Here is a 26,346-nt window from a genome sequence, read left to right as displayed (position 1 = left end):
TATAATGGTCACATTGTGAAAGATCTTCCTTTCCAGGTTGAGGAGCATGGATTAACTTGCGATTCATTGAGGGCCACTGAAGATTTTAGACAAGTTAGCAGGAGTGATCAAGTATTAGACAGACAAGGTAGCATCCCTTTTTACTGCTACCTGTAAAGTTAATATCTAATTGCGCTAATCCTTAGCCTTTAAACCAAAATGATCTCTCCTACTGACCAGGTGTGGGAAGCAAATATAAATGAATCTTAGTCAATTAATTATATTCGATATAATTAATATTTGATATAATTAATATCATATGACCTTGGGTCTTACCTCTTCATTCTTTCCCTTGCCCTTTGATCCATATCACCCCATTCCACTGTTTTCCAATGGCTTTCTAGATTCAGAATTTTTGGATTTTTTTCTGTCCTTTAAATCACAGTACTGACTCCTTGGTCTTGAAAATTGACTGGATCCCCTAGATTTTACCTTTGGTGCTCGCTAGGACACAGCTTATGTTCACCTTCCTGGACAGTCTGAATAACTTCATTTCATCCTACTCAGTACTGGTCTCTGGGGCTCTACCTTGTATTCGTTAATTTGAAAGAACTGTTTCCTTCTGCCTACCAAGGAGAAGCAACTCTAGGCCTTGATGATTTCTGATTTCTTGGCATGTGTCTTACATTCTACTAATTTAGAAACAAATCTGTCAGCCTATTTTTTTTTAATCTTTATAATTTTTCTACACCTTATACATCTAGCATTTTATGGTCAGCCTTGAGCCAGAAAAGCAGGAGAGACTGAGAAGAGAACAGAAATTGAAAGGATTGCAGAAGAGGCATGGTGAGGACATTTTTCCACTCCTTCTCCATATCGTATGCTTTGCTCCATGTAGATGACCATCTCAAGAACCAAAGATACTTTGTTCTTTTCTGACTTAGCTCATGCTGCTTTGTTATCAGGAATGACCACCACTAAAATCCCAAAGCCACTTATCCCAAACCTGTGTATTCTTCAGGGTGTCTTTTTCAGAAAGCCTCTTATTAATAATGCTGGATGGAATTTTTTTTCCTAATATTTTCTCTCTATATATGGTGATGTTTAATTTTATGTATGAACTTGAGTGAGCCACAGGGTACATAGATGTTTGGTCATATTTTACTCCAGGTGTTTCTGTGAGGGTGTTTTTGTGTGAGATTAATATTTAAATCAGTAGACTAAGTAAAGCAGATTGTTCTCCCTAATGTGGGTGGGTCTCATCTAATCCATTGAAGTCCTGAATAGAACAACAAGACTGAACCTCCCTGAGTAAGAGGGAATTCTTCCCAACCAATTGCCTTCAAAATGGAACATTAACCTTTCTCCTCCCTTCAGACTCAAACTGAAACAATTGCTCTTCTTTGGTGTGGAGACTGCCAGCCTTCAGATAGATTCTATACCATTGGCTCTCCTGATTCTCAGATCTTTGGACTTTAGACCTAGTTCTGAGTCTGCAGCTTGCTCATTCATCCTGTGGATCTTGGGACTTGTCTTGCCTGACTCCATAATCAAGTTTGCATAGATAGATAGATGATTGATAGATAGATAGATGATAGATAGATAGGTAGATAGATAGATAGATAGATAGATAGATAGATAGATAGATAGATAGATAGATAGATAAGAAAGATCTTTTGTTGAAATACATGTTTCTGAAAAATATTTTAGGAGCATAAATGATAGAATAATTAATAGCTCTAGGCAATAACTATAAAAGGCTTCATGGAAGAGATGATGGTTGATTTGGTTCTTAAATGATAAGAATTTAGTAATTATAAAAGAAAGGGACAGAATGTTCTTGACAAGGGAAATATCTTGAGCAAACTCAAAGAGGTATCAATATGTATCACATTATTGAGGAATAAGTTTGTGACAAACATCCTATAAGCAACTTTGGATCAGGGATCCTTTTCTTCTTTCTTTTTCTTTTTCTTTTGCTTGTGTTTTAAATGCTCAATAATACTAAGGACAGTGATTGCATAATTATAGAAACTCACATGCTGAGATTATTTGCTTCAGATATTAAGCCCCATGGAAACAGGGATTATGTAGCTAGCTTATTGAATGCTGGGTTTCCATATTCTGAGTAAATGAATAAATTAATAGATGAATTCTATGTGCCAGCCATTGTACTCAGCACTAGAAATTCATCAAAGAACAAAATATTCTAGTGGAGGAAAGATATTCAATGATATTTAGGCTCTTAATAAATATTTGCTGTCTCTCTGTCAGATAAAGATATAAGTTTACTATTAGCATTCTAAAGAGGTCCTTCTAAGGGGACCCGGTAATAGTATAGTTTATTTGGAATATATTTTACATTCAAAAAGCAGGGCATTTTAATAGGAAATACTGGGCTGGAATTCTATATACTTGACTTTGGTCCAAGGTACACTTTAGATTTTCTTATTATGTATTATATAATGATAATGTAGCTTTACCAATAGTCCAGTAAATTTAGTCATTGTGGACAGGTAGCATCCAGTAGAAACTATGAAAGCCAATGTAGAAGAGTCAGGGAAATAGGAGTGCTTCTGAGGAGAGTGAGCTATATTCAAACCTGGCAAACATTCAGGGACAGGCTTCCATTCCACCTGTCACCTATCCAAAATCCTGACTCCTGAAGATCCTAAAGCAGGACTCAGATGGAAGATCCTCATTGCCATTAAATAGGATAGAATCAGAGCATGGCACTCATGATAGCTAGATTATTATCCTAGGTAGGAGAAAAGCTCTGTTGAAACTGTGAAGCCAGTCACTTTACTCATTTGAATCTATCAGTGAGGTAGTTTCAACCAATCTGTCCTCAGAGAAGCGGTGAAATTGAGTGACATCACTCATGAAAGGTGGAAGGCTCTTTTGTACTCTGTATCCTATTTCATACCTATGAGAAAGCATTGTGCAGTTCTGGCCTCCTTCAGAAAGACCTCTCCTCTCACTCTTGCCTTTTCTCTCATCTCCCAAGCATATCTGTTGAGATCCTCTTCCATCTTTAAGGAATTTACCACGTTATCTTTTTATGAGTGTGCAGGCCCCATTTGTCTGTAAGCTCTCCTTTGAAATAATATTAACTCTTTGCTTGTAATAATAATAATAGTAATAATAATAATAATAAATATTTAAGCTCTTTATAGATATATTATTATTAAAAATTTTAGTGCTTATTACATGCCACAAACTGAGCTAATTGCTTTTCAAATATTATCTCTTTACATTCTTCCAACAATCATAGGAGGCAATTACTATTATGAATACAAATTTTATGGATGAGAACACAGATGATTAGGGTGATATTTTAACTTATCCCAGATTTCACAACTAGCAAAAATGCAGCCAGAATCTTGGGTGTGACTGAGTCCATAGAATGCAGTCCTAATACCATCTGACAGCATAGACTTCTTCCTGCTATTAACTCCACATCTTTTTCTACTAGATCACTAGAAACTCTTGGCTAAAACTGAAAGACCACCTTGGAGACAATCTTGCCCAGCTGTCTCATTTTACAGATGAATAAACTGAGACTTTGGAGAAATATCTTAACAAAGGTAACACAACTGTTAATGATCCAAACTTCCTCCACTTTCCATTTTCCACACTGCCCGTAAGACTCATAAGGGCATGGAAGGCACCTTCTCATCTTCTGTCACCCACAATATTGCACACACATCTTGTTAATATGAAGTGCTTAAGAATTCACTTTGTTATCAAAGATCACTAATTATAACCCACAGAGATGTCAAAGCATATCATGATTATTAGTGACACACATAGAATACAAACTAGTAATTATAACTTACTAGTTATATGCATATCTAGGGGGACTTTAAACAGAGGATCAAAACATTGTTTGTTTTTTTTTAACCAGAGATCAGCTAAGTTTCACTAAGCTGAACTGATTTATAGAGATCAAACTAAATTTCAAAATGGAGTCTAAGAGAAAAAACTCTTATGATAAAAAAAGAAATCTAATCATGTGATCCCCTCCATTTCAGTGAAACGTTCCAACCACAAAATTTAAACATCAGTAAAAAAAAATAATAATTATTATTATTTGAGGATCAAATGCATTAGCAGCAATGCCTCCTATACTACATTGCTTTCCATACTCTTTTAAAGATTCCCATCACTATCAGGATAAAGTACAAAGTATTTAGCATGGTATGCAAGATCTTTCCCTATCTGATCCTTCTTCGTGTATCCAGATTCACCTGTTAGGACTTCTAACAAGCATGCAGTTCCTTTGAACCAATAACCCTCTCTAGCATCTGGAAAAAGCTCTTTCCTCTACCTGGAAGATCCCTGCTCTTCCCCTCTCCTCAACTTGTAACTGACTCCTCTACTTCCTTCTAAACTCAAGCTTTATTACCCATAGTCGATTTATTCTAAAACTTGTTTGATCATCAGAATCAGCTGGGGAGTTATTATGAAAAAGCAGATACCCACAAAGATTGTGATTTCCAGGCATCGTAATTTCTTAAAAGATCTCCAGGAGATTCTGGGAAATCACTGCCTTAGTAAATCCTCTAAGCCTACCCTCCCCTGTTACCTCAGTTATCAAATTGTAATTGTGTCTCTCCTCCAACTGGGTTGGATACTCTTTTTTGGCAGACATGCACCTTCTATTTTTCTAATGCCAGCCAGCATTAGATCAGCAATGAAGGCTGACTGAATAAATAAAGAAATGAAGTTAGCAAATTATCAGCTTCTTTGCTCAAATTGTTTCCTCTGCCTACAGTACGAGCATATGTATTACTTCTTTATTTTCCGATAACCTTCAGATCTTCTTGCTTATAGTTAATCTCTCCTTGCTACATATTACTATGACACATGTTTTTGTTTATTTTTCTCTTGTAACACTTTATAGTCTGACTTATATTTATGTATTTGTGCAGTGCTCCCACTGAGTTCTGAGCTCTTGAAGTTAGAGACTCTTTTTAATTTTGCGATTCTCTCAGTAATAAACTTTACTCCTCCATACTTGTTGAAGTAAACACAAATTTTGTATATCTTTAATTTTTTAAGCTTTCATATCACTGAGGTTCCTAGAATAAAATTCTTATGACTGCAAAACACATAACATTCCACAGAAATACATCCAGTAATCTTGAGTTGATCTCATAAGTAAAGGCTTTTAATTCCCAAGCAATCATTTTTTTCAGCAGGAAATGAAGTTTCAGAACTTTAGAGTAGGACATATTCAGTACAAGGAGACAAAATTCTTAATAATAAATAAATCTGTAATTGATGATTCCAGCAAAATTTATTCTCAAGGCAGTGATGTGGATTACTTTGCAAATTGTACCTCAAATATCCAACCACAATGTTCCTTCAGTTCCAAGCTATCCCCACAGAACTTATTAATAAAAGCAGTACATGAGAATGGTTGTGACCTTTGTCAAAATGAAGGTAGTGGTTACTGGAATTATTGTTCCAGATGTGAAAATCTAAAATCTAGGTACTGGGACAACAGAGACATAAATTTGGAGCTAGATAACTAATCAGGACTAACAAAAGGTTAAAAACAAACAAACAAACAAACAAGTCAAGCAAGGGTGAAGAAATAGACAAAGATTAGAGAAGGAAAGTGATCAGAGGAAGGTAACAGCTGAGTTAGAGAAGCTGAACCTGAAATGAAAATGAAAAAGTTATAAGGCACTCATTTTGGATGCATCCATAAAGACCTTGTTGGGTAGAGGGAGGACTCTCGAAGGGAGTAAACTGGAGTCTACTTTAAATGTTGAATAAATTGATAAATGATTAAGTGGATAAATGGATGAAAGAAAGTCTGGTTCAATTTATGTCTACAATTTCAAGTGGTACCAATATACTCTGTTCTTTAAACCCTCTGCCATCCTCTTTGGGCAGAAATTTTTAAATAACTCAACTTTAACTAAACTCTTAACTTTCATCATGTAGATCTCTTTTCACCTGAGTTCCCATAATGGCCAATGGCTTTCTCTGGTTTGACCCAACTCAGATCTATAATGAGGCTACACTCATAACCCTGACATTCCAAAGAGCCCAGGGGTTAAAGCAAAATCAAATTCCAAGTCTGCAAAACAAAATAAAACAGCCTAAATCCCCTTGGTCAGTTAACACTAACAAAAATGCTGTCAGTAAGTTATTAAGCAAACACTATTTGACCTTGAGAAATTATATGTGAAAAGGAAAAGATAAGGCTGCTTATCATTTATCATAAAGTACATCTCACTAAGTGAAGTTTAATCATTTCTGAACAAATAAAAATGATAAGCATTAGGTATAAGAAAAAGAGAAATAAAAAGATAGTACTGCACGATAATACACAGGAATCTTTCAAAGTTTTGTAAGCATATGCATGCATCTTTTTATAAAGAAATATAGGATAAATATAAATACAGAGGCCTATAAATCTAATGCTATTTAAACTTATTTAACTGTTCTCTATTCTGCTACCTTTAATTTGAAGATGTCAAAAACGATGGTAGACTCAATTACTCTTTGCTTAAAATTTAGCTCGCAGTATATATAAAAATTTAAAAAATCTCCTTTTAGGAATTGTAAACTTCAGACTTTTTTTAAACAACAAAGATTCTTTTTCTGTTTAAAAACTGGTATTGCTGTATTTTTTTAAATAAACGAGTGTCAACTGAAAAAATAAGTCTAATAAATGATGTGCCTGCATCTAGCTAGATCACTTACTTGGTGTCTGGTTGTGAGAGAGAACTCACGAATCTTACATGCTGAACTTCACCTGCTGCATGTATTAGGTTCAGCCATGAGAGGGCTGCTTTCCAAACCCACGGTTAGCAGCAAGTCCAGTCCTGCAGAGTGATAAAGAACGAAGTGTTTCAGGGTGTTAGAAAGGGCAGGAGGAGAGGGAAGTAAACAGTCATCTTATCACTCTTTAAATGGTATTCTTCATAAGCTATGAACTTTTTTCTGGGCTCGAAGCAATTCATGGAACTTATACTTTTGGCCCTGTACACAGTAAAAGCCTCTGAGTCTGCCTCAGGGAAACCACTGAAGCGAGGGGAGAAAGAAAAGCTAATTTCAGTTTCGGAAGGAAAAGAAAGACCTCTTGTTGCTTCCAGTGATTGATAGCCCCGCCTTTCACAAGGTTGATCAGTCTAGATTCTTGGTATCTAGAGCTTTTTTACTGGCTTTTAGATCTCTCTAGAGTTTAATGATTACATGAGATATAACCTAAGAAGCTCAAACGCTGTTCCCTAAAATCTCTACTCTTGCTTTTATCATCTGTAAAAAAGATAAGCGTCTGAGACAGCCTCTGAGAAATTTATTTTTCTTACAAAAAGGAAAGAAAATGGGGAGTCAGGAGTCTCCTAATGAGTAAAGTGAGTTTTTTTTTTTTTAATTGCAGGGGACATGTATAAGGATGTCTCAGATCCCTTATCAGACTACCAAAGTAATACTATATTTGTCTTATTTTTTAAAGTATAGGTGCATTCCAGACTATTTTATATTTTCTTTGGCATTGATTGGTTCTAAAGAACCAGTCATATATCTTCTATACCATAGACTGGTTATAAAGTATTTATTCATAAAGAAAAATGTTGCCTGAGCACTGTACTAGATATTGGGTGATCAAAGGTGACTAGGAGTCTGTTCTCTAGGGGCTCACAATCTATCTTGAGCACAATAGCATTATTTAGGGCAATGTAAATTAGTTAAATATTATGTATTACAACTATATTTTAGGCACATCCACTCCTCACACTTAAGAATTTCAGAAGAGTCTCTCTTAGAACTTTTATGTCAAAAACAGAAGTCAAAATTTCTCTGTGTAAACCTGTCAAGCAGATTAAGAATCAGGGAATATTTTCTTACATGAACGAGTCACTCCTAAATGTATAACATGTTCTTAGCCTGTATGCTTTATGAAATCATTCATAAAATGTTTCTATTGTCATAGGTTTGAAGTAAGAATTTGCTAGCTAATAGCCTCAGTGATATCCTGGAGGTGGAGGTGGATTATAGATGAAAAACAAGAAGGAAGATGATTGAATTAATGGACTAAGGCTCTGGAAGACCCAGGTTTCAGCCCCAATTCAGACATATTTCATTATTTAAGGAAAAAAATATTTCATTGTTTTCAGTCTCAGTTTCAAAGCACTGTGAGGAAGGGAAGGGAGTTCTCAGCTTCTTAAAAGTCTTATTTTAAGCTGGATTTCCTAAACCCTACACCCATCAAAGGACACTGAAAGACAGGAAGAGGTAAGCTGGTTATGTCAAGGATTAAAAGGAGGAACAAACAAAGGGGCTGCATTTTGAGATTTAGGCAGATATCAGCATGTGCAGTAAGGACTGAGACCCAGGCAGAAATGCCTGAAGTAAGTGGTCAAAGGCTAATGCCAATGATCAAGAAGTAGGAGCGGCAGGATGGAGGTGAAGAAGCAGGCCCAGGCAAGCAAATCAGACACAAGCAACCTGCATTAAGAAGACCTTGATACCTAAGGCAGGCCTTGACCAAATTCCAGCTTTTATGTTTCTCTTTAAGAAAAAGAACGGAGGAAAGCTAATTTTCATGTAACTGTTAGGTGCCAAGGGCCATATTATGCACTTTCACAAATGCTGGCTCTTTAATTCCACATTGCTTTTCAGGAAACAAGTTCAGAGAATGTTAATAACTTGTTCAAGTTTCAGAGACATGAAGGAATTGGTGTCCATCCTGAAAGCATCTGCTGATGAGCCCTTTGGCTGAAAGTAAATCTTCCTTCTTTTTGCAAAGCTTTTCAATTTTGGGGGTTGAAAAAATTTTTTTGGATGCTGTTCAAATGAAAGATCTGTCATTAACCAGGCTTCAAATAGAGTAAGTTCTGTCAGGATGTAAGCTAAGTACAGATTAAGAAAGGCTGAGAGGTAGGGCCTAGGACCTAGAGATGAGACACATTTCACACTGGAGCAGATGCTCAGTACCAGACTAAGCCCTCTGAGATATGAGGGCAAACAGCTCAGGCAATAAAACATAGAAACAAAAGATTATGGTGGCCATGAACAGGCAGCAGCCCAGCCAGGCAGATGTTCAACCATCTGGGGCAGCAGGCATGTGCGATCCAGTGTCAAAGAGTCTGGGGGCTGGTAACATTCAGAACCAAGGAGACTGGCAGATTTGAAGGCAGATGTCTGGATGCCTGGCTTTGAACTAGCGTTCAGGAGAAGGCAAAATTTCAACTACTACTTGAATTAGACAGAAGTGTGCAGTGCCCTATCTATTTATTAACAAATCAACAATGATCTTTTGTGCATCTACTGAATTCAAGGTTTTGTTCTAGCCTGAGGTTATATCAGAGAACAAAGCAAACCAAAATGCCTGCCTTCATAGAACTTACTTTCTATTGGAAGACAGAAACCAGCAAGTAGTTCAGGTACCAAGGAACAAGAAAGAACATAATTTCAAGAGCAGATATTAGTAGCGAATTGAGAACATCAGAGAGTCTGACTCAGTTCTCTCTGCCTATGATGTATAAAGTTGTTCTTAATGGAGACATACTTAGGTTCAAAGCCTAGAGTGCCACTGAACCTGTAGTGTCCAGTTTGGATGGATAGGACAGCACAAAAGTCACTACTGGTATTAGAGAATATAGTAAAAGGAAATTATCATGGAAAAATGAAACCCTCACATATATATAACTTATTCATATCTACTTGATTGCCTATATGAGACGTTTAGCAATTGTGGAAACACTCATGATCACAGCAACCCTAAACTTTTATCACGAGTCGTAATGATTGATGTTAACTTGGTAGTGATGTTAACCAAGATATGAGACACCAAAATAATTCACTGAAATTAGTTTGAAAACTACTAATTTAAATTAACCCTTTTAAATTAATATGTTCAAAAGTAGATATCTATAGATACAGCATAAATTGAAGAAATTTCATATTTATTTGGTCTTTTTTCTAGGCAAAGGAGAAACTTTCAAGTTAAATAAAATTAGCTGAAGAAGAAAGACATATGACTGACTCTCCATGTGTTTAAAAAATACGTCTTTCAATCTAATCTTAAAGACTCATAAAATAGCAGAGTTAAAATACCGTAAGAAATATCCAAAAGGGAATGAGACCCTCCCAAGGCTACGTAAGTGCAGTGATAGTCCTAGACTAGAAATCCACGTTTCCTGAGAATCTATTAAGTGTTCTGCCCAACTCTACCACTGTCGTGCTCTTCATAAAGAATAATGCCAGGTCTTTAGGGTGAAAGATACTGTTCTCTGTATATCTCAGACTTTCTCAAGATATAAAATTTGCCTTGAAACTTAGTGCTAATTCTGACTCAGTTCAGAGGATCTTTACAGGTTTCATCTACCCACACCTACTTTTATTTGAGCAAGGGAAAATAACATTTAGTTCTTTCTTCTTACAAACAAGTCTCAGCAAAGCCAAAGCTGGTTTAGTCATTTTTCTAGCCATTCTTTCATAAGATTTTGTTTATTACAATGAGTCTGAGTCACTGTGTTCCCTAAAGATAGACAGGAAGAAATAAATAATAAAATTATTATTTTGACATAGAATTTAATAAATAAATTAACATATTTATATTTGTCTACTTGGAAAGATATTCATGATAAGTTTTAAAAAGATAAATATCTAAGTAATAAATAGTAAGAGCCCATTTTTGTAAAGCACAAAGGTAGCTTTTGTTACTAAATAAGGCTAGGATAATTTACATCAAAATTTAAACGGTCAGGAGTTCCCTCTGATGGATATGTTTTGTTATTATTTGAATCAAAATAGTCATTTACTTATCTAGATTTTCTAATTTTTCTATAATGAATACTCGTATAATAAAAATGATGGAATAATCAAATTATGCCAATGTTATCTTCATGTTACTTTATGAACATTTAAATCTAAAATAAAGAGCATTTTTATGCATCTAATCTATATTTATTGAGCAGCTACTATAAAATTAGACCTATATACAACTTCATCTGAACCCCATAATAGCTTTATGAATCAGTTAAAAGATATGATGAAACTGGGACATTAGTGGCAATCATCAGAGCAAAAGGCAAAGAGATAGGTAAAATGAGCAAGAACTGACTTGACTTCAGGACTGGCCCCTCAAAGGCATTTACTACCTGGAGTTGGGGTCTAAATTAGAGAGTGGCATATGACAGCAGAATTTGCTACTCAGTAGAGACAGCCTAAATGACATGAACAACAGTGTTATGTTGAAGGGCATTCATCTGTTAAGAGGCAAGGCTCAAAAATAGTATAATCCAGAGAAAGGGAAAGGGGAGCTAATTGGATTGTCAAAATTCATGACCAGGTGTTTAGGATCTAGGGAATCAGGATGTTTCATGAAACTACTCTTTGTGCTCTAACAATACAAGCTAAGATGCTTGTTAAGAGTTAAAGTTATAATTTCTGTCTATGGATACACTGGGATATTTTTCGGTAGCAAGTAACAGAAAACCCAAATCAAACTAGTTAAAACAACAAAAGGGTTTGGTTGGCTTGCAAAGTGAAAAGATATAGAGGAAAGATGGAATTTCAAGCTTTTTTTTTTTTAATCAGGGTTCCTGTTCTGTCTCACAATTCTTCGTGTTTTACCCTACTCAGAATGGCAGCTTTGTCCTCCAGCTGGCTTTCCTCATCCTGACAGAATGACTTCAATATTCACATAAGCAGATTTCACCACCTAGGAGATAGGAGACTGTCCATGCGCTAGAATGCCCACTATAATAAATACTTGAACTCACTCTAAAAGGATTGACTTAGGTCAAACTTCCACTTCTATTCCTATCCCTGTGGTAAAAGGAATGAAATGATTGGTTTAGTTTAAATTGTTGCATTAGTTATCTACTGTTGTGTGACAAGTTATCAAAAACTTAGCATCTTAAAACAAGTATTTATTTCCATGGGTTAGGCTTAGTTGGGTGGTTCTGACTCAGGATCTCCTGTGAGGTCCTGAGTTGGCCGGTGCCACAATCTCATCTGTAGGCACAACTCAGGGAGCATCTGCTTCTACTGCATTGTTGTTGACAAGCCCTAGTTCTTCACTAGTTATTGGCTGATCACTTTGATCCTCGTTATATAGGCCTCTCCACTGACTGCCTGAATATACTCATGACATGGCACCTGGCTTCCCATAGAATAGTCAGAGAGAGAGAAAGAGAGAGAATGTGCTCCCAAGAAGGAAACCACATTCTATAACCTAATTTCAGAAGTAAAATACCATCAACTCTGTCAAATTCTAGTGGTCACAAAAACCAATACCAGTAAAATATAGAAGGGGACTAAACTGGGTGTGAATACAAGGAGGGGACAGAGCACTGGGGACTATTTTGGAAGCTGGCTACCAAGCCCCATACACCGCAGCCAGGAGCAGTATCAGCTTCCCTAATATCACACTGAAACCCAAAATAAATTAGATCCTACTGTGTTCCCATGGAACACCAGAATTCTCATGAATATAAGGAGTTCTACAATAAAATGGGCTCTATGGCCAGGAAAAGTCAGAAAACAAAACTAACGGATTTATTTTTAGAATAAAAATAGAAGAGAATTTTTTAGGCCCTGTCTTCTGTGCAAAACTCTTTGGTAAATATTTAATTGCACATTTGGAGAAAGTTTTCACCTTGATCCTCTTGTAATCCTAATATATTACACACTCCTTGCTTAGTCAACAAGCCTGTATTGAATGTTCCCCATGGGAGAAATTTACACTAGAGTAGTCATTTTGAGTGGCTAGTTCACAGACCAAATTTCACTAGTTGATAGGTTTCCTCTGGTTTGTGAGTAAATTCCTGAAGGAAGAGCATTTATGCCGATAATTTCAAGTCTTAAGCATCATCAATTTTCCAACAGGTCACAGAATAGGAAAGTTGTTTCCTAGAAGCACTAATGCCATATATTATCTTGCTTTCTATCACACTCTGCAATTTCACTATGTACTTTTATATCCATTATCAAATACAAACTTTTGTAGTTATCAGGACAGAAAGTATTGTCCTATTACAAAATAAAGAAGTAAAAAACCTTTTTTTTTTTTTTTCCAGAATGGCAAATGAATTTCCTGGGGATCCTGAGAAGAAAATTATCTAATGTGAACCCCTAGAAAGAATTTATCTATCGAGGTGGACTCAGACTTCCCATGGTTAACTGGGCCTAAATTCAAAATCAGAGTCTAGCAGTAGGTCACTGACAGAGGCCTTACATACTCTGTATGATGGGAAGAACCACAGGCTGAACTCTTCATCTTCCTACACTATGTCCTGTCTGATAATGTTGTCTGAGTTCATGGCTGCAGGGAAGTTCCTTGTTCTCTCATTGCCATGATATCGCCCCCAAAATAGACTGTAATCTGTCCCAACTAATCAGAACTGTACAAAATGTACGCTTATTTGCATTTATACCAACCATCCCAAACTGTATAATTTGGAAAGCTCATTTAACGTGAAACTAATTGACATGAAAGCTATGAGTAGTGTTCTATGAAAATAGGCTCTTTGTACCAGCAGAGAGCACTCTTGGTTTCTACCTGAGGCTGTGTCTCCTCAGTTTGCAAACTGTTATTTTGAATAAAGTCTCCTTTTTCTTTTTTTTTCTCCAGTATCTTTTGTTGTTTACACATCTTACTTAAAAGGAAGCAAGATATCTTCTACACTGAAGATGAAAAGGATTTTTAAATAACCCATCGTATCAAATTTTGTGTTCAAATGATAATATTGAATACTTGTATTGAACTTTCCCACATCCTGCCTGAAGCAATTTTAAGGCCTTTGCAATCTTCAGATATTCTTATTTTTGGAGGGCTCAGATCTCACCATATTGAATATAATAGAAGCTGTGGTACATTACCCAAACTCTCTTAAGAGGTAAGGTACTCACTCTCCCAAGCTTTCTGAGAGTGTTGGATGCTGGTGTATCATAGTTGAGATGCTCTTCAGGTATTGTTCTAAGTTATAGAGAACTTCTCACCCAGGCATGCCCTCCTTCCTGGGAAGCAGCCCATATCCCAGGATGTAAGGGAACAAATTCGTGGCCCACTTCCCCAGTTTGGGAGAACTCTGAAGGGTCATCCAAAATCAAGAGCTCCCTACGGGATTGGCCAAATTCTTGTTACAGCTACATCTTACTTCAGCTTCTCCCTCTGTCCAATTTTGTCTGCTTACTTCCTTACAAATGTGTTCCAATGAGCACTTCTCAGCAAATCTGCTTGCAAGTTTCCATCTCTTTTAGAGAATTTTGCAGACCATTTTCCTTGAACTAGATTTCTGACTTTCAGCTCTAGTTCTTTGGGTATATATACTCAGTTTGCAAGGTTTCCTTGTTTCTTGTCTACTTCACCCTAAATATTGCAGTCATTTTCTTCTTTGCTCTAAAATTTAGAGGCCGAGGACCAGTCAAGCCTCAGTCACAGCTTATCTCATCCCAACATAGGCCAGCCCAATCCATTTAAGAAACCCAGCCTTTGTCAGAGTATCACTGGCTTGGCCAGTAGGAGCATTCAAATACTTTATGAACATAAAGTTTTCTCTTGGTTCTTGGACCTAATTCTAATATGTGTATGGAGGCTTCCCCGCACCAATGAGTAATTCTAGGACACCAGCAGGGTGTCCAAGAATTCGATTCAATTCAATTCAATTCTGACACTATCTATATGGAGATAGAATCATATTCCACAGATGAAGAACTTAGTTCCACATGACCACCTTCCATTTCAGACACCAATTGAAAGCCTAGGTAGTTACCTGTGATTCTGACAGACAAGCATACACTCTTTGTGGTTCCAATGACACCCTTTAACTCAGAATGGCAATTGGAAGTCCAGGTTGTTATAGCTAACCAACTGGCTATAAATCATAGGTTCCCTCGACTTCCTTTTGAGTTCAATTAATTTGCTTACTTTATTACTGATCTATTACAAAAATTTAAAGGATATAAATTAACATCTAGATGAAGAGATACGTAGGACAAAGTGCCAAACAAAGGAGGTTCTGTTCTTATGGAGCCTGGGGCCCGGCACGGTGGCATGTAAAAGCATTTTTGTTCCCCGACATGGAAGCTCTCTGAACCCCCTCCTTCTGGTTTTTTATCAAGGCTTCATTACATAGGCATGATTGATGAACTCATTGGCCTGTTGTGTTGATTCAACTTCTATTCCTTCTCCTCTCTCTGGAAAACAGAGGATGGGAGTGGAAGTTCTAACACAATATTCATTGTTGGTTCCCCTGGCAATGAGCCCTCATATTTAGGTGCTTTCCAAAAGTCACCTTTATTTATATGAATTGAGTTGTTATGGAAGGGGTCTTTAACAAGATACCCTTTTCAACTTTATGGTTCTGAGGTGTTTTCAGGAACAGAACAAGAGACTAAATATTATAACAAAAGATGTTTCCATTGCTCTCATCACTCAGGACATTTCAAGGATTTGATCCAAGAACTGTGGGTGAAGACCAAATATATATAAGAAATATATATTGGTCATCTGAATGATCAAATATATAAATTTCTTATAAATCACAATATTGCAAGTTTCCTTACCATCAAGCCCCAAAGCTGCTTCTTAAACCATAAGTTACCAAAATTTCAGAAATTTCTTGGACATGCCTTTCTCTGTCATTTGTTTGCATCTTGATGATTCCTCTTTCTTCTTTCTGAAATACCCATTTTCTCTGCTTTGGGAACTCTTACTCACCTTTTAAGACCTGTCTCAAATCTCATACACACTGTAAAAACATTTCCCAAGCAGAGTTAGTCTGCCTTCTCTTCTCCAATGCCCTCATGCTTCTTTGAACCAGCACAGATCACATTAGATTATTAGTATCTGCCTGTTCCAGCCATTGAACTGTGAAGAACAAAATTTTATCATTGTATCTTCTTTGCCCTTTGTGCTAATACTGATATTTAAAAAGATTTTCACTAAGTGATAGTTGATTGAATACATAGTTTGTTAGTCTAGAACAAGAAACTTATCAAAATAAAGAATGATGAGTTATACCCATTAACTGGTTAGACACAACTGTAGCATTGCAATTAAGTTGAACTGGATTCACTCATTTAATTCAACTAGAATTTACTGACAACTTACATAGAATTATATCTCAAGAGTATGTAGAAGGAACTTATGGCTAATAATGCTGAGTAGGTAGAGAGAAAGTCAAATTTAGAAGTTCTTAATGCAAGTTGTGTGAAGTCTAAACTTAATTTATATATTGAGATTGTTTATTCAGTAGCAAAATTAATGATAATCTTTATTCAGCAAAATTTTTGTACAGATAAGGCAAGTTATTCTACAAACAAGATTGCAGGGAGTGCTTAAAACATTTCAATGAACAAATTGTAGTACTGTAAGTACTCAGTTATATATAGAAAAGTGATATCCTGATTTCAAATCATACTTACTATGCTATAAGAAAAGTTCCAAAGGCTTCTATTCAACAACAGTTTATTAGTTAAATGGAGTAAATACAGGCATCAAAACAACAGAATATTAGAACTTTAGCCTAGAATAGGACTATCTGCAATTTTACAAATTGTATTCTTTAAAAATAATACTAATAAAGTAGATTTTACTAATGTCCTGGATGATAAATATTTTTCAAAGGAAGGGGCATAAGGTCTCTTATTCAGGTAACTTTTCTACTAAATTGAATATAAATTTCAGTAACTACTGAAGTCCTTCCAAGAATGACATTTGGAAAAAAAGAAAAAAGAAAGAAATATGATTTGCAACAGAATTTGATTTAATTAAACTATGTCCATTGAATTTCAATTTAGGCAGGCCAATAAAATGGGTAAGATCATCATCGTTTTTTTTAATGCGTTGGCTTGTTGAAGTCTTGAGCAATAGACTTATGTTTGAATTTTCTGTGAAAAACTCACTACAGAGACTAATGATGACATCTTGGGAATAACAGCTAGCTTTCATCTCAAAACCTCACACAATTTGCAATCATCTTATAAGTGCTGTTGTCCTTGGAGATGTTCTTACTTTCCAGCCCACCTTTTGTGTGTGAGAGAGAATTTATAGAATTTCTCTATCTGCCTGCATTTGTTTATATTCAGGAGGGATTCACTAGATTTTTATTCTACTTTATGTATTCAGTCCTATGTAGCATTTCTACTTTGAAAGTTGCTGAATTGGGGAAATGGGGGGATTAATGGTTAGGTATTCTTTATTGTAAGGGAAAAGATGCTTTATAAATTATGCTTTATTTCTATTTTATTTTTATAATACCTTGTAGCAGCCTTTTCTATATTATAAAATTCACAGAGTCATACTCTGGACTTAAAAAACAGGAATTTCAGGCAAGAAGAAAATAATTTTTTCTATATTACAAAGAAAATTATATTCAATTTCATTAGTGGAAGAGATGTAACAAGAAGAGAACCTAAGGAACAGAGTTCAAAATCTAAGATCTCTACAACTTTATAATATTTTTTATTCCTCAATATATATGTCTCATGTTTAGAATCCCAATCAATAACTGTATATTAAACATTTACTGCTTACAGGCTTCTGTGCTACTCTCTATGACTTGGAGAAGAAGCAAATATAAAATTAAAACAAACAATCCCTGCCCTCAAGGAATTTAAAAATTGTATTAGAAGGATAAACTAATGCTAATATGAATTAAAGCGTATTAAGGGCCATGAGACTAGTATAAAGTGCTGTGAGATCATGAAGAAGGAAATGTAAGTGACAGGGAGACTCAAAAAAGGGCTTTAGACAGGCTGAGATGTTTGAAGGGGATTTTAAAGAAAAGGAAGAATTTATAAATGGCAAGAAAGAGGGAGACCTGCAATCTGAGCTGATAGAAAACCACGAATAAAGCACCACAGTGGAAAAATGAAAAATATAATCCACGTACAGAGAGTGCAGGAATGCTGTAACACAAGATAAATGGAAATCATGTTTGTGAAGAATTTTGAGTATTGTGCTAAGAAATTGGACTTTATAGTCTTTAGGAAATCAAAGGCCCTAAAGATCATATTTGACCTTTAGAACAGAAAAGTGTGGAAGAATAACTGGAACAAGGAAAGAAAATAAAAGAAGGCAAGTAAAACAGTTAAGCCTTGTTATTTTAGTCCAGGAAAAGATAAAGACATGTGCATAATACTAGAAGTTCTAGCCAAAGAAATTAGGCAAGAAAAAGAAATAAAAGGAAACCAAATTGAAAAGGAAGTAAAAGCATCTGTTTGGAGGTGATATGATCTAATACATAGGAAAGTCTAAAGATTATACACACACACACACACATGCACACACACACACACACACAAATTGTTAGAATAAATTATCAAAACAAAGTAACTGTACAAAGCCAGCACACAAAAATCAGTTGCATCTCTATACACCAACAATAGTCACTGTGGAAAACAGTATGGCAAATATATATACATATACATACACATACATATATGTATATATGTATGTGTATGGCAAATATATGTATATATTTATATACATATATACATATACATACACATACATATATTTATATATTAATAAATGTATAAATATTTATATATATAAATATTTATATATTTATATATTTATATATATATATAAATATATAAATATATAAATAGAAAGGAGCTGGAAATGGAGTTAATAATTGATTGTGCTTATGCAAGGAAGCATCCCATAAAATCACAATAGTATGGGGTTCAGAGAGGTTCCAGGTGGGCGAACATATCTACACCAGAAGAGTGAGGCACCCCAACTCCACAGAGACAGAAATCCTGTGTTTAGGACTCTCCCAGACCTAGCCCTCTACTGGTAAACACAAGTAAATGTTCCCCTGAGTTCTTCGAACAATTTAATTGAACCCAAAGATGGAGTTATTGGAACCTCTGATCTGTAGTTGTTCGTCAGAAGCACAGGTGATAACATAGGCTTGAGATTGGCATCTGAACTGTGTGTATGGGGGCCTGGAGTGTGGTATTCTTATAAGGTTGAGCCTTTAAGCTGTGGGATCTGATGCTATCTCCAGGTAGATAGCGTCAGAATTCAGCTAATTTGTAGGGCATACAGGTTATGTCACAGAGAATTGCTTGGCAGATGTATGGGGGATCCCCCCACATACACATTATAAATGGATCTTAGAACCTTCACATTTAAGATTTCACTGATATGAGGTACTTAGAGTAGGCAAAATCAGAGACAGAAAGTAGAATGGTGGCTGCCAAGAGTGGGGGGAGCGGATAATGGAGAATTATTGTTTAAAGTGTATAGAGTGTCAGTTTTACAAGATGAAAATACTTATAAAGATGGATGATGGTGATACTTACACAACATTATGAATGTATTTAATACCATTGCACTGTGCACTTAAAAATGGTTAAGGTGGAAAATTTTATGCTGCATATACTTTACCATGATAAAATTTTTTCAAAAAAATAAAGAGCACTTGAACCAACATATTGGCTGTGAGGATAAAAAGGAGACAACTAATGTAAGGAGTTTTTCAGAGACAGAATTCAAAGTTCTTAGCTAGCAAAGTGTATGATTGTATAATAATCTACTTAATTATTAAGTAGAATCAAAGTTATCTTGGTTCAAATCCCAGCTCTGTTATCTATTAGCTGCATAGTCTTGGAGAAATTTCATGTCTAGAAGCACATTTCCAGAATTCTGCCAAATTCAGTATTAGGATATACTCCATGGAAGGATAGTCACTCCATATAAATATTCTCTGTAAAAATGGAGGCAACTTCTCTGCAAGTAAAAAATAATGTGGATTATGATTAAATTGAATCCCTTTAAAATGAGTATATTGAAAAGGACTTTTTGTGTATTAGATAATAATCAGTCATCATTTTCATAATACAAAGCATTAATTTTTATCTTTTGAGACTATAAAAATGCAAGATTGTGTATAATTTAGCCATAGAGAATCATATATAGACTATGCTAATATTCTTGTATATTAATGCACACAGGATAAATTCTTAATTTAAATGCAATATTGTATAACATGCTTAATAATTAAATGACAAACTATTTACAACCAAAATGATAAATGTTATTTTCAATCATTAAAATTCAAAATTGTATAAGTGATTCATGGTTGTAATGATGGTCCTTACTTTCTCGCATAGCATTGAATATTTTAGCAAGACTTTAAGGTATAAGAGAAAGAGGTAACTATTTTCTTCAAAGCAGAGAACTATCTCAGTACCACTTATTGAAGATGCTATCCCTACTGCTTTTAAGTGTCAGCTTGTTGCAAAGTAAATTATTTTATATATATGAGTATGAATAACATTGTAGTTTAAGTGAGACTGGTGATAAACATGCCTTTGGTTTACCACAGATAGGTAATTCACTACAGTGTTATTTGTGCCTGGCAGTTCAAAAAATTTCCATCAACAGGCACATTAGTCTGCAAGTCTACAGATTAGTCCAGACATGATGAATCTATGCTCTGTATATACAAATATTTTGTCACAAAAAAACAATCATCTAAATTTGAAAGTTGTTGTAGCTTTAAAATCATATTGTGCTTACCATAGCAGTATTTTATTAACAATAAAAGCAGAACGATCTGAATAAAAAAAAAAAAATCAAGCTTGTGTTTAATCTCCTAAAATGCAGTTATAAAAATAAACTAAAGATGAAATTGTTTATATGTTGTTTGCATTTGTTAGATATAATGAATCTGTAAAAAAAAAAAAAAAGATTTTACATGCCCGGATCACCAAGATTATGATTTTTACTATTTTTTGCAAAAATCATATTGGTTTTTCTCCTGATTTCTTCTAGACTCGGTTTAATTTTTAATGACTCTGAAGATTTTTATATGAAAGATCTTAAAAGGTAAAAATTGAGGACTACAAATGTATCTCAAATAAATTTTTCAAAAATTACAAAAATTAAACATCTAACTATGTCTCTGGATGTTGCTCTATTCTTTTTTTATTTGCATACATAAACTATAGCAATAATTATTGCTATTTTCCATTTATAAGGTGATCTTCTGGCATTGACTATGTGCATACCACTGGGATATTGGTGACTGTAGACACTCTATTAAAATGCCCTATGTTGTACTCACATAATTGTGGGGAAATTTTTCTTTTAAAAAATTATAACAACTTATATGTGTATTATTAGAATGACTAAAGTATATTATGTAAAGCTCATCAATTACACTTTTTTTTTCTTTCAAATTCTTATTATTTTTAATGGGAGAAAGAACTGAATAGACATTTTTTTAAATAAGAGATAGCGAATAGACATATGAAAAGATGTTCAATTTCACTAATCATCAAGGAAATGCAAATCAAAACCAAAATGAGCTATTACATCACAACTGTTAGAATGGCTATCATCAATAAATCAATAAACAACAAGTGTTAGCAAGGATGTGGAGAAAAGTGACCCCTCATTCACTATTCACTATTGGTTGGATTGTATATTGATGCAGCCACTATAAAAACAGTATGAAGTTTCCTCAAAAAATTAAAAATAGAACTACCATGTTACTCAGCAGTTCCACTTCTGGATATTTATCCAAAGAAATCCAAAACACTTATTTGAAAAAGATGTATACACCCCTATCTTCATTGAAGCATTACTTATAATAACCAAGATATGGAGGCAATTTGTCCATCGATGCATAAATGGATATAGAAGAGGTGGTACATATATGCAATTGAATATTACTCAGCCATAAAAAAGAATAAAATCTTGCCATTTGCAACACATGGATGGACGTAAAGAGTATTATGCAAAGTTAAATAAGTCAGACAGAGACAAATACCATGTGGTTTCACTATATGTAGAATCTAAAAAACAAAATAAATGAACAAACAAAACAGAAACAAGCTCGTGGATATGGAATACAAACTGATAGTTGCCAAATGATAGGGAGCTATTGGGGGATAGGTGGAAAAGTGAAAGGATTAAGAAGTAGAAATTGGCAGTTACGAAATAGTCACAGAGAAATAATGTATAGCTTAGGGAATATAATCAATAATATTGTAATAACTATGTATGATGGCAGAGGGTACTAGACATATCAGGGTGATCTCTTCATAAGTTATATAAATGTCTAATCACTGTTATATATATGAAACTAATATAATATTGTATGTCAACTGTTATTGAAAAAATGTTAATAAATAAATGATTATTTTTAAATTGTTCAAAAGAAAGGCTGGAGCTTTCTACAATAGTATTTCTTAAGTAGTTTTTATTAGAAAGTTTTTAAAACACAATATATAAACAGAAACGCATAGCACATAGCCCTTGTTTTCCTAAATCAAAAGTTTAAAGAGAAAAGATTAGGACTTGGAGATTTACCACAAGTCAGTATTTGTCTAAGTATTTGGCTAAAGTGGGATAAGGAAAGAGCACAGAAATCAGTATGTTAGTAGAAGTGAAAATATAAAAACAGCAAAGTTAAAGGTGTCAACAAGTCAAAAGCAAATGAGTCTAAGTCTAGCCGTGGCAATCCCTATTTGTCATAGACATTTAATTACCTCTGATAATGTGTAATAACGGTGCGAGAAAGAGAGGCCAGATTACTAGGAGGATTTGTGATGTGTAAGAATAACACAAGGGAGTTCTCAAAATAACTTTATAGTGTTTTGTATATGTTTGAGATTCTAGTTTCTTTCCTTCAAGTAAGTATAATAGTGTGCCCTCCCTCTGACCTCAAAAAAGAAAGATCTGTAGAATAACGTTTATTTATTGAACAACTACTGTGAACACCCATGATCCAGTTCACTTGTTAGGTACTCTAGATGTTAAACAGAACTCCGTAAAGTGTATAGAAACCCAATTATACCAAGCAAAAGAGAAGATTTTAGGAGCTCACACGAGAAGGTAGAGGCATCAGAAGGGATAAGAGTAGATCTAGTTTCAGCAACATCCAAATTCAGGGTATTAAACCTTTTAAGATTTCCCATTTCTTCTCCCTGTTTCACCCTGTCTACTAGCTTCATTCTATAATGTCAGAAGCTCCACAAGACCTGACCCACAGTTTCAAGCAGTCCTAAGTTTACATTATCAACTTTCTCACACACAAAAATTCTTTCCTACTGGAATCAATTTTGGAAGATAGAAAGGGCTCTTAATGGCCCAGTTTAGGTCACGTGTCACCACAGATTGCACGAGGTCCAGGAATCAGATGACAATGATTTGTTCATCTGCATTGCCATTGTGGAGACAAGAAGACTGAGATGGTCAGCCCAAAACACATGGAGAAAGAATAGTTTCCCAAATAAAAGGGTGTATTACTATCAGAAAAGAAGACCCCCATCACAGTGAAGAAATGACGTTCAATAAAATACAGTTCTTGGCCTGAATACTAGTAACCATGACTAGAAAACCTTCTAAACTAGTGTTCATTTAATCTTGATTACAACTTTTTAAGGTTTGTTTTAAGGTGTTTGTAATGTAAGTAGTTTGTAAGCAGTATAACAACATAGTAGGTCATGGATATAATAAATAAATAATTAAACTAACATTTCTGGGATATATGTCTCAAATATTTTTTTTTGTTTTTGTTTTGATTTTTTTTTTATTGTTAGAAGTTTTAAGTCCATATCTATAAAAAACAAAAAGCTATTGGAGACTCAGGATCATGGGCTTGTCACATATAATTTATATTTTAGAAATATAACTTAGTAATAGTACTGGAAGAAGATACCGAAAGCAGACAGACTAATTGTGACATTCTTGGAGTAGATTATTCACACTAAGTCACTCAAACTGAATTATGATGAAGGTAGCACAGTCTTATATTTAATATAGTTAATAATATAATAATAAGCAACACGCAGTATTGCCAAGTATGCGGCAGTACCTATGACTTTGTATTAATCCTCATAATTCTTTGATGTAGATCCTATGTTGATTCCATTTTACAAAAGCATTTAGTCAACAAATATTATCAAGCACTTATTACAAGTTTAGTATCTTATTAGGGAATGAGGAAGAAATTAAAATTAAGTTGGGATCAAGGTTTTTTCCAAGGTCACACAACTTCTTTTTACTGAGCGGTTACTACATTCAGGTCTGACACCTATATTTGAAAGTCAGAACAAAGGGCAGAAGAGGAGAGCAAAACATAAAATAACTTAGCACTATCATAATCACTTAAAACAAGGATACACCTATTGTCTGAAGGTAGTTGATATGAGAAACATCGGAGCCTTGATAAACGTTCATCGGGGGTCTCAAACTGTTCTAAAAACAACAGCAGCATTTTAAGGTCCTTTGATGTTCTAGAGTCATAGTTTGGACTTAAACTAATGAGGTAATAAGAAAAAGAAAACTGCACATTCAAAGACCACAGTTTTCTGTACATCTTTCTTAACTATACATAATTAGGTTTCTTACTACATGATTAGAAGCTAATCTATTTCTAAATAATTCAAATAGTACTTTGTACAGAAAATGGAATGTAGTGTTGGATTAAACATTCCAAAATAGTGTCATAAATATTCCTAAAGTTGGAAATGACCTTGAATGTTCATATTGTTCATCCTTCTACTTTTGTTCTTCTACAGTAGATCTGTAGGTCAGATCTACATAAAGATGATTCCAATACTATTTTCTAGTTCTGAAATATTTCATCATAATTAAGTGCAATATATTTATTGAAAATTTATGTACTGGGTATAATGTCTGGAAAAAGAAAACTAAATTCCTTATTTAATTTAGTTTACCCCTTCCTTATTTAAAAAAAAAATCAATCGTTTGACATTAAAGAAGAAATCATGAACTCCCTTTCTCTTTAAGTTTTATAAAGTTATTTTCCTTTAATTTTTAAACAAACTCACTTCTTCAGTAGTCCTCCAGTTTCAGACATATTATGTTGAGTAAAGCATGATACAAATTGTAATCACTATCAAATTAAGACCATTAATTACCTGTGTGCCCTCAACCTAAGCAAAATGTAGAATGTATATAATTACTGGGATAATGCAAGCCAAGAAAAACATTTTGCTGCACTTGCTAGACTTCTCCCCGACATTCTGATTTATATTTGGGAGATGATGGCTGAGTTTAACCTGAATTCTCTTTAATTTTTCCATAATCAAAAGAGAACTTAGTCCCATGTCTCTCTAACACCAAGGCCAGATTACTTCATCCTGAGATCAAATATCACCTTTCACTTTGGGTGGCTAATAAATAAAATAACTTTTGGTCTTTGTAGTTTTTCGACTATTTATATTTGCATTAATTGTGTATGTAATGTGTTTCTTGATTATTATTTTATTTTCCATTTATTTTTACACCTATTTCTTCCTAGTAACAGATAGTCCTTAACCCAAAATGTTTTCGACCTCCCCCCCAAAAATAGGTCTTAACAATAATAATAACAAAAATAATAAAAGTTTTCATTAATTAATTCAACCATTATAAATACCAGTCTCTGTACAATTTTGCTTTAAATTCATCGGTTTATTTAAACCTTATTACAATCCTGTGGAATAGGTTCTATTTTTTATATAAGGAGATTGAGACTCAGAGAGGCTAGTGTGTTTAGTGTGAGTCCTCAAGAAGCCACTGCCAAGATAGGTAAATGTGTAAAAGTTTTATTAGAGGAAACATTCATGTAGATGAAAATATAGAGGGGGTCGGAGGAGGAGCAGGGAGAAACCAGACCACAATACAAGTTTGATCCAGAATAACAGAGGGAGAAAGAGAAGTTTGGGTGAAAGCAGCCTAGACTGATGGCAGTCTAAGAAAGTTTTGGCAAAAGTGTTGGGAGCCCATGAGACAAAGTCATGGACAAAAGAGAATGAGTCAGCCTAGTGTCTCTGCCACTTTCAGCCATTGGCTGGAGTAGCCCGTGAAAGGCATGGACTCCACCTAAACAGAGTAAAGGATTTCAAAGCCAGCAATGAGAGCCAATGGGAGGTGCATTCTCCCAAAGGAGCTAAAATTCAACCCGACATATCCCTAACTCCAGAGACCATTCCCTTTACCAGTAAGCTTATTATATTTTCCATAAGCTTTGTTTGCAGGTACTCTTGATTTTGACAGTACTTTTTTCCACATTTCCAAATCAGAATTAGCACTTTTAAGTTGCTTTTATAAACAGGCTTTGATATTCTTCTTTTTAACCTTGAGTAAATCATTTTCAATATTTTTAAGATATAAAATAATTTAATAATGCAATCCAACATCTATAATGAAGCTTATATGTCATCACAAATTACAATTCTTAAACCTTCAGCACTGCTCTCATGTAGAAAAGATTTATTATTTTACCCCAGTCTCTGGGCCAATTTAGTAGGCTTTACACAGGGAATAAAATAAATCATATCTCAAAAATATGTTTCTTTCTAAACAAAATCTGCAGATATCTCTAGTGAACTCCTAGAATCTTCATAAAATGTTAGGATGTG

At 34.6% G+C, this 26,346-nt stretch overlaps 1 protein-coding gene across 3 annotated transcripts in view; it reads right to left on the bottom strand.

Moving 5' to 3' along the window:
- CLDN16 (claudin 16) overlaps positions 1-26,346 on the bottom strand; it is a 71,514-nt gene that overhangs the window by 26,905 nt on the left and 18,263 nt on the right. For 2 of the 3 annotated variants that reach the window (XM_039850706.1, XM_039850707.1), the window contains exon 2: positions 6,703-6,824. The exons of the other annotated variant lie outside the window; for it this stretch is intronic. The gene's annotated coding sequence lies outside the window, so the exon portion shown is untranslated. The remainder of the gene's footprint in view (positions 1-6,702; positions 6,825-26,346) is intronic. 3 annotated transcript variants of the gene reach the window in all.

This window comes from Pteropus medius, unplaced genomic scaffold (assembly GCF_902729225.1).
Source record: "Pteropus medius unplaced genomic scaffold, Ma_sr-lr_union100, whole genome shotgun sequence".
NCBI lineage: Eukaryota > Metazoa > Chordata > Mammalia > Chiroptera > Pteropodidae > Pteropus > Pteropus medius.
The sequence above is the reverse complement of the archived record's forward strand: the minus strand, read 5'-3'. Positions and strand labels throughout refer to the sequence as shown.